The sequence below is a fragment of the Spermophilus citellus genome, assembly GCF_964194105.1.
Source record: "Spermophilus citellus genome assembly, chromosome: 4".
In the NCBI taxonomy this organism is placed as follows: Eukaryota; Metazoa; Chordata; class Mammalia; order Rodentia; family Sciuridae; genus Spermophilus; species Spermophilus citellus.
Genome location: NC_138185.1, coordinates 191,108,575 through 191,117,278, shown reverse-complemented (window position 1 = coordinate 191,117,278; position 8,704 = coordinate 191,108,575). Strand labels below are relative to the sequence as shown.

The 8,704-nt window shown below is 35.6% G+C and overlaps 1 pseudogene across 1 annotated transcript; it reads left to right on the top strand.

Moving 5' to 3' along the window:
• Positions 1–283: 283 nt before the first annotated feature.
• Positions 284–546, top strand: LOC308647236 (ragulator complex protein LAMTOR5-like; annotated as a pseudogene). Its single transcript has one exon. The product of its transcript is annotated as a ragulator complex protein LAMTOR5-like (transcript).
• The last annotated feature ends 8,158 nt before the right edge of the window (positions 547–8,704 follow it).

Here is an 8,704-nt window from a genome sequence, read left to right as displayed (position 1 = left end):
GCATGAAGATTTCCCTGAGTATTTCTTCTAAGAGTTTTATGTTTTTAACTATTACATAGGCTCTTGATGTATTCTGAGTTGATTATGAAGCATGGAGTGAGATGGAGGTCCACCATATTCTTTTGCCTGTGGTTGTCCATGTGTCCCAGTACCTTTTGTTGATGATATTATTCTTTCTTCACTGAATGGTGAAGACTTCATTGACCACTTTTATTAAAAATCAATTGGTGGCTGAGGAACGGATGTGCTGCGGTGTCTTGCGCCGGGGTGGGCTTCTAGCTGGATGGAGGCGACTTTGGAACAGCCCTTGGAAGATCTGTCCATTGTTTGAGTCCTGTGCACAGATTCACAAGGACTTAATCTGGGCTGTCGTGGGACTCTGTCAGATGAACATGCTGGGGTTATATCTGTTCTTGCCCAACAAGCAGCTAAGCTAACCTCTGACCCACTGATATTCCTGAGGTTTGCCTAGAATCAGATAATGGGAACATTATGATCCAAAAACATAATGGCATCACTGTGGCAGTGCACAAAATGGCCTCTTGATGTCTCTCATCAGTTTTCCAGCAGCCTGTCACAGGGACTCAATCCTACTATGTTAATCATCTTACAAAACTAGTTAAGTTGCACTGATTAAGCCATTCATTGAATATGCATTGGGTACTTTTCTATTTATTTTAGATTGAGTTGCTTTTTAAGCAATGTATCAGGATATTAATAAGGATCATGTTTTGAAGCAGCATGTCCAGATCACTTTGTATATAAAATTTTGTTGGTTAAATAAATCTGCTTGGAGGAAAAAAAATCAACTGGCTATAAACTGGTTATTTCTGAACTCTCAATTCCATTCCATTGGTCCATGTGTCTCTCTTTATGCCAGTACCACCATGTTTTGATTACTATAATTTGTAAGTTTTGAAGTTGAGAAATGGAAGTCCTTTAACTTTTTTCATTGTCAATATGGTTTTTGCCTCTTGGGATTAATTTTTATTTTATTTTTTGTAGTTGTAGTTTGTAGATTGACAAAATGACTTTATTTTATTTGTTTATTTTTAAGTGGTCCTGAGGATCAAACCCAGTGCCTCACACATGCTAGGCAAGTGCTCTGCCACTGAGCTACAGCCTTAGCGCTTTTTGGGGATTCTTGCAATTCCATTGCATTGTCTTTTCCATTTGAGAAAACAAAAAGCCACTGGAATTTTCATAGTGTATTGCCATTTACCAATATCATCTTTCAGTCTGTGAACATAGATGTGTCTGTCCTTTTAATTAGATCTTCTTTGCTTTATTTCAGCAATGCGCTGTAGTTTTCAGTGTACATTTTTTTCATTTATTTGGTGAAATTTAGTTTTAGGTGTTTTGTTCTTTTGTATGTTCTCATCAATAGAATTGTTTTCCTAATTTCCTTTTCCTATCATACACATTGCTGGTATATAGAAACACAACTAATCTTGAATCTTTCAAATTGCTGAATTCATTTACTAAACTATGTCTGTTTTTGGTTTGGATCTTTGATGTTTTCTTTATATATAGTCTTTTTAAAAACTTTTAAAAATTTGTTCTAATTAGTTATACATGACAGCTGAATGCATTTCAATTCATTGTACACAAAAAGAGCATAGTTTTTCATTTCTCTGATTGTACACGATGTAGAGTTGCACCATTTGTGCAATTGTATGTGTACTTAGGGTAATAGGTCTCATTCTACCATCTTTCCTGCACTATACCCCCTCTCCTCCCAATCCTCTCCTTTGCCCAGTCCAAAGTTTTGCCATTCTTCCCATTCCCCCCCATTATGGATCAGCATCCAATTATCAGAGAAAACATTTGGCCTTTGGTTTTTTTGAGATTGGCTTATTTCGCTTAGCATGATATTCTCCATCTTCAACCATTTACCTGCAAATAACTTTATTCCCTTTTAATGCTGAGTAATAATTCATTATGTATATATACTACATTATCTTTATCCATTCTTCTATTGGTAAGCATCTAGGTTGGTTCCACAGTTTATCTGTTGTGAATTCACCTGCTATAAACTTTGATGTGGCAGTGTCACTATAGTATGCTGATTTTAAATCCTTTGGGTATAGACCAAGGAGTATAGACCAAGGGTATAGACCAAGCTGGGTCAAATGGTGGTTCCATTCCAAGTTTTCTAATGAATCTCCATACTGCTTTCTGGATGGTTACACCAAGTTGCAGTCCCACCAGAAATGTATGAGTGTACCTTTCCCCTCACATCCTTATCAACACTTATTATTGCTTGTATTTTTTCTTTTTTTTAAAATTTATTTTATTTTTTTAGATACACGACAGTGGGATGTATTACAATTTTTATTACACTGCAGATCACAATTTTTCATATCTTTTCATGAAGTATGTTCATGCCAATTCATGTCTTTATACATGCACTTTGTTTTTTTCATTACAATTCTTATTACACATATATACCACAATTTTTCATATCTCTGTTTGTATATAAAGTAGGTTGACACCCATCTGTCTTCATACATGTACTTTGGATAGTGATGTCCATCACATTCAACCATCCTTGTTCAGCACCTACCTCTTCCTTTACCCTTCCTCCCCTCTTCCCTATCTAGAATTCATCTATTCGTCCCATGTTCCCCATCCCTACTCCACTATGAGTCCGCTTCCTTATATCAGAGAAAACATTAAGTATTTTTTTTTGGAATTGGCTAACTTCACTTAGCATTATCTTCTCCAATACTGTCCATTTACCTGAAAATGCCATGATTTTATTCTCTTTTACTGCTGAGTAAAATTCCATTGTGTATGTATATATATATATATATATATATATATATATATATATATATATGCCACATTTTTTTTATCCATTCATCCAATGAAGGGCATATAGGTTGGCTCCACAGTTTAGCTATTATGAATTGTGCTGCTATAAACATTGATGTGACTGTGTCCCTGTAGTATGCTGTTTTTAAGTCCTTTGTGTAGAGTCCGAGGAGAGGGATAGCTGGGTCAAATGGTGGTTCCATTTCCAGATTTCCAAGGAATCTCCATACTGCTTTTGATATTGGCTGCACCAATTTGCATTCCCACCAGCAATGTATGAATGTACCTTTTCCCCCCACATCCTTGCCAATACTTATTGTTGTTTGTATTCTTGATAACTACCATCTGTCTGGAGTGAGATGAAATCATAATTTTGATTTGCATTTCTCTAATTATTAGAGATGTTGAACATTTTTTTCATATACTTGTTGGTCCCTTGTACATGTTCTGTGAAGTGTCTGTTCAATTTCTTAGCCCATTTATTGGGTTATTGTGTGTGTGTGTGTGTGTGTGTGTGTGTGTGTGTGTGTGTGTGTGTGTTAAGCTTCTTGAGTTCTTTATATATCCTGGAGATTAGTGCTCTATCTGATTTGCATGTGGTTAAGATATTCTTCCACTCCGTAGGCTCTCTTTTTACCTCATTGTTTCTTTTGCTGAGAAGAAGCTTTTTAGTTTGAATCCATCCTATTTATTGATTCTTTATTTTATTTTTTGTACTTTAGGTGTCTCGTTAAGGAAGTCATTGCCTAATCTATCAAGATGAAGATTGGGGCCTGCTTTTTCTTCTGTTAGACGCAGGGTCTCTGGTCTAATTCCTAGGCCCTTGATCCACATACAGTTGAGTCTTATGCATGATGAGAGATAAGAATTTTTATTTTGGTGCATATGGATCTCCAGTTTTCCAAGCACCATATGTTTTTTCCAATGTACGTTTTTGGCACCTTTGTCTAGTATGGCATAACTGTATTTATATGGGTTTGTCTCTGTGTCTTCTATTCTATACGATTGGTCTACATGTCTATTTTAGTGCCAATACCATCCATTTTTGTTACTATAGCTTTATAGTATAGCTTAAGGTCTGGTATTGTGATGCCTCCTGCTTCACTCTTATTGCTAAGAATTGCTTTGGCTATTTAGGGTCTCTTATTTTTCCAGATGAATTTCATGATTGCCTTTCTATTTCTATAAGGCATGTCATTGGTATTTTAATTGGAATTGCATTGAATCTGTATAGTTCTTTTGGTAGTATGGCCATTTTGACAATATGAATTCTGCCTATCCAAGAACATGGGAGATATTTCCATCTTCTTAGGTCTTCTTCAATTTCTTTCTTTAGTGTTCCGTAGTTTTCATTGTAGATGTCTTTCACCTCTTGTTAAGTTGATTCCCAAGTATTTTTTTTTTTGAGGCTATTATGAATGGGGTAGTTTTCCTAATTTCTCTTTCAGAGACTTCATCATTGATATATGGAAATGCATTTGATTTGTGGGTATTGATTTTATATATTTCTACTTTGCTGAATTCTTTTACTAGTTCTAGAAATTTTCTGATGGAATTTTTTGGGTCTTCTAGTTATAGAATCATATCATTGGTAAATAGTGCTAATTTGAGTTCTTCTTTTTCCTATCTGTTTCCCTTTCATTTCTTTCATCTGTCTAATTGCTCTGGCTAGAGGTTCAAGGATTATGTAGAAGTGGTCAAAGAGGATTATGTAATAGAAGTGGTGAAAGAGGGCATCCTTGTCTTGTTCCAGTTTTTAGAGGGAATGCTTACATTTTTTTCCATTTAGAATGTTTTTGGGTTTGGGTTTAGCATAGATAGCTTTTACAATGTTGAGGTAAGTTCCTACTGTGCCAGGTTTTTCTAGTGTTTTATATGTACATCTTGTGGTAAAGCTAGGGGGAAGCTTTCAGTCTTTCAACACTGTGTATGATGATAGCTTTGAGTTTTTGATAAACATCCTTCATTATGTTAAGGAATTTCTCTTTTCCCTAGTTTGTTGAATTTTGTAAATAATGAAGGAGTTTTGAATTTTTTCTAGTGTGTTTTTCTGCATCTGTTTTGATGATTGTATGGCCTTTCTTCTCCATTGTCTCAATATAGTGTATCACCTTGATTATTTCCTTACGTTGAATCACACCCTGCTTTCCTGGAACAAATCTCACTTAGTCATGGATGTGTAATCCTTTTATTGTGCAGTAAGTTTTGATTTACTATATTTTGCTAGGATTTGTGCATGTATATTCATAAAGAATATTGGTGTGTGATTTTCTTTTCTTTGGACATAATTACTTGACTTTTGTATCTGTGTTTTGGTCTCTTTGAATGTCAGGAAATGTTACATCCTCTTCAATTTTTTTTCTTTTTTTTCTTTTTTTTTTAAATTTTTATTGTTGGTTGTTCAAAACATTACATAGTTCTTGACATATCATATTTCACACTTTGATTCAAGTGGGTTATGAACTCCCATTTTCACCCCATATACAGATTGCAGCATCACATCGGTTACACATCCACTGTTTTACATATTGCTGTACTAGTGTCTGTTGTATTCTGCTGCCTTTCCTATCCTCTACTATCCCCTCCCATCTTCTCTCTCTACCCATCTACTGTAATTCATTTCTCCCCCTTGTTTTCCCCCCCCTTTCCCCTCACTTCCTCTTGGATGTAATTTTGTATAACCATGAGAATCTCCTTCCATTTCCATGCAATTTCCCTTCTCTTTCCTTTTCCCTCCCACCTCTCACCCCTGTTTAATGTTAATCTTCTTCTCATGCTCTTCCTCCCAACTCTGTTCTTAGTTACTCTCCTTATATCAAAGAAGACATTTGGCATTTGTTTTTTAGGGATTGGCTAGCTTCACTTAGCATAATCTGCTCTAATGCCATCCATTTCCCTGCAAATTCTATGATTTTGTCATTTTTTAATGCAGACTAATACTCCATTGTGTATAAATGCCACATTTTTTTTATCCATTCGTCTATTGAAGGGCATCTAGGTTGGTTCCACAGTCTTGCTATTGTGAATTGTGCTGCTATGAACATCGATGTAGCAGTGTCCCTGTAGCATGCTCTTTTTAGGTCTTTAGGGAATAGACCGAGAAGGGGAATAGCTGGGTCAAATGGTGGTTCCATTCCCAGCTTTCCAAGAAATCTCCATACTGCTTTCCAAATTGGCTGCACCAATTTGCAGTCCCATCAGCAATGTACAAGTGTACCCTTTCCCCCACATCCTCGCCAGCACTTGTTGTTGTTTGACTTCAGAATGGCTGCCAATCTTACTGGAGTGAGATGGTATCTTAGGGTGGTTTTGATTTGCATTTCTCTGACTGCTAGAGATGGTGAGCATTTTTTCATGTACTTGTTGATTGATTGTATGTCCTCCTCTGAGAAGCGTCTGTTCAGGTCCTTGGCCCATTTGTTGATTGGGTTATTCGTTTTCTTATTGTTTAATTTTTTGAGTTCTTTGTATACTCTGGATATTAGGGCTCTATCTGAAGTGTGAGGAGTAAAGATTTGTTCCCAGGATGTAGGCTCCCTATTTACCTCTCTTATTGTTTCTTTTGCTGAGAAAAAACTTTTTAGTTTGAGTAAGTCCCATTTGTTGATTCTAGTTATTAACTCTTGTGCTATGGGTGTCCTATTAAGGAATTTGGAGCCCAACCCCACAGTATGTAGGTCGTAGCCAACTTTTTCTTCTATCAGACGCAGAGTTTCTGATTTGATATCAAGCTCCTTGATCCATTTTGAGTTAACTTTTGTGCATGGCGAGAGAAAGGGATTCAGTTTCATTTTGTTGCATATGGATTTCCAGTTTTCCCAGCACCATTTGTTGAAGATGCTATCCTTTCTCCATTTCATGTTTTTAGCCCCTTTATCAAATATAAGATAGTTGTAGTTTTGTGGATTGGTTTCTGTGTCCTCTATTCTGTACCATTGGTCCACCCGCCTGTTTTGATACCAGTACCATGCTGTTTTTGTTACTATTGCTGTGTAGTATAGTTTGAGATCTGGTATCGCTATACCGCCTGATTCACACTTCCTGCTTAGAGTTGTTTTTGCTATTCTGGGTCTTTTATTTTTCCATATGAATTTCATGATTGCTTTATCTATTTCTACAAGAAATGCCGTTGGTATTTTGATTGGCATTGCATTAAACCTATAGAGAACTTTTGGTAATATCGCTATTTTGATGATGTTAGTTCTGCCTATCCATGAACAGGGTATATTTTTCCATCTTCTAAGATCTTCTTCTATTTCTCTCTTTAGGGTTCTGTAGTTTTCATTGTATAAGTCTTTCACCTCTTTTGTTAGGTTGATTCCCAAGTATTTTATTTATTTATTTTTTTTGAGGATACTGTGAATGGAGTGGTTGTTCTCATTTCCATTTCAGAGGTTTTGTTGCTGATATAAAGGAATGCCTTTGATTTATCCGTGTTGATTTTATATCCTGCCACTTTGCTGAATTCATTTATTAGCTCTAATAGTTTCTTTGTAGACCCTTTTGGGTCTGCTAGGTATAGAATCATGTCATCTGCAAATAGTGACAATTTAAGTTCTTCTTTTCCTATTTTTATGCCTTTAATTTCTTTTGTCTGTCTAGTTGCTCTGGCCAGTGTTTTGAGAACTATGTTGAACAGAAATGGTGAGAGAGGGCATCCCTGTCTTGTACCAGATTTGAGAGGGAATGCCTTCAATTTTTCTCCATTCAGAATGATGCTAGCCTGAGGCTTAGCATAGATTGCTTTTACAATATTGAGGTATGTTCCTGTTATCCCTAGTTTTTCTAGAGTTTGAACATAAAGGGATGCTGTACTTTGTTGAATGCTTTTTCTGCATCTATCGAGATGATCATATGGTTCTTATCTTTAAGTCTATTGATGTGGTGAATAACATTTATTGATTTCCGTATATTGAACCAGCCTTGCATCCCAGGGATGAATCCTACTCTTCAATTTTTTTCAATATTTATTTTTAATTTGCATTTGTACACAATACTTTTATTTATTTATTTTTATGTGGTGCTGAGGATTGAACCCAGGTCCTTGCATGTGCAAGGAAAGCGCTCTTCTGCTGAGCCACTACCCCAGTCCCTATTAGATTTTTTTAAAAGAAGAATTTGGTGACATTCTTAGGTAAATGTTTGGTAGAAATTGCCAGTGATGCTGTCTGGTCCTGAGGTTTTCTTTATTGGAAATTTTTAAATTATTGACTCAAACTCTTTTGTGGTTATAGGTCTAGTCACTTTTCTTATTTTTCTTGAATCAGTTGTGATGATTTCTGGATTTCTAGGAGTTTGTCCATTACATGTAAATTATCTAGTTTTACTGAGTTCAATTGTTCTTTTATAATCTATTTCATGGTTAGAAGTCTGTACTTTCAATTCTGCCTTTTGTAATATAAATATTTTGTTCTGAGTTGATCTAGCTAAAAGCTTGTCAATTTTGTTATCTTTTGAAAGAAACCACTTGTGATTTTGTTTCTTTGCATTTGGCTGATTTCTTTATTATCTTTATAATTTTCTTTCTTTGTCTGGGTTGAGTTATTTATTCGATTTTTTATTAGTTCTTTTTTTGATAATGACAAAGTGACAATTATATAACAATTATAATTATGTTGGTACCCAACATTAGACACTCTGTAAAATACATGTAAAAAATAGAGAAAGATTGCAATACAGTACTAGTAGAGTACTTCAATACCACAAGTCTAGATAGAAAACTAATAAGGTTCAATTCTCTCCCTTTTTTTTTTCCCTCCCCCTTGCCCCTCATAACCTCTTATAATTTTATGTATCCTTGAAGGTCTCCTACCATTTCCATATGCTTTCCCTTCTCTCTCCGTTTCTCTCCCCCCATTCGTCTTTGTTTACTGTAGTCTTTTCCTCA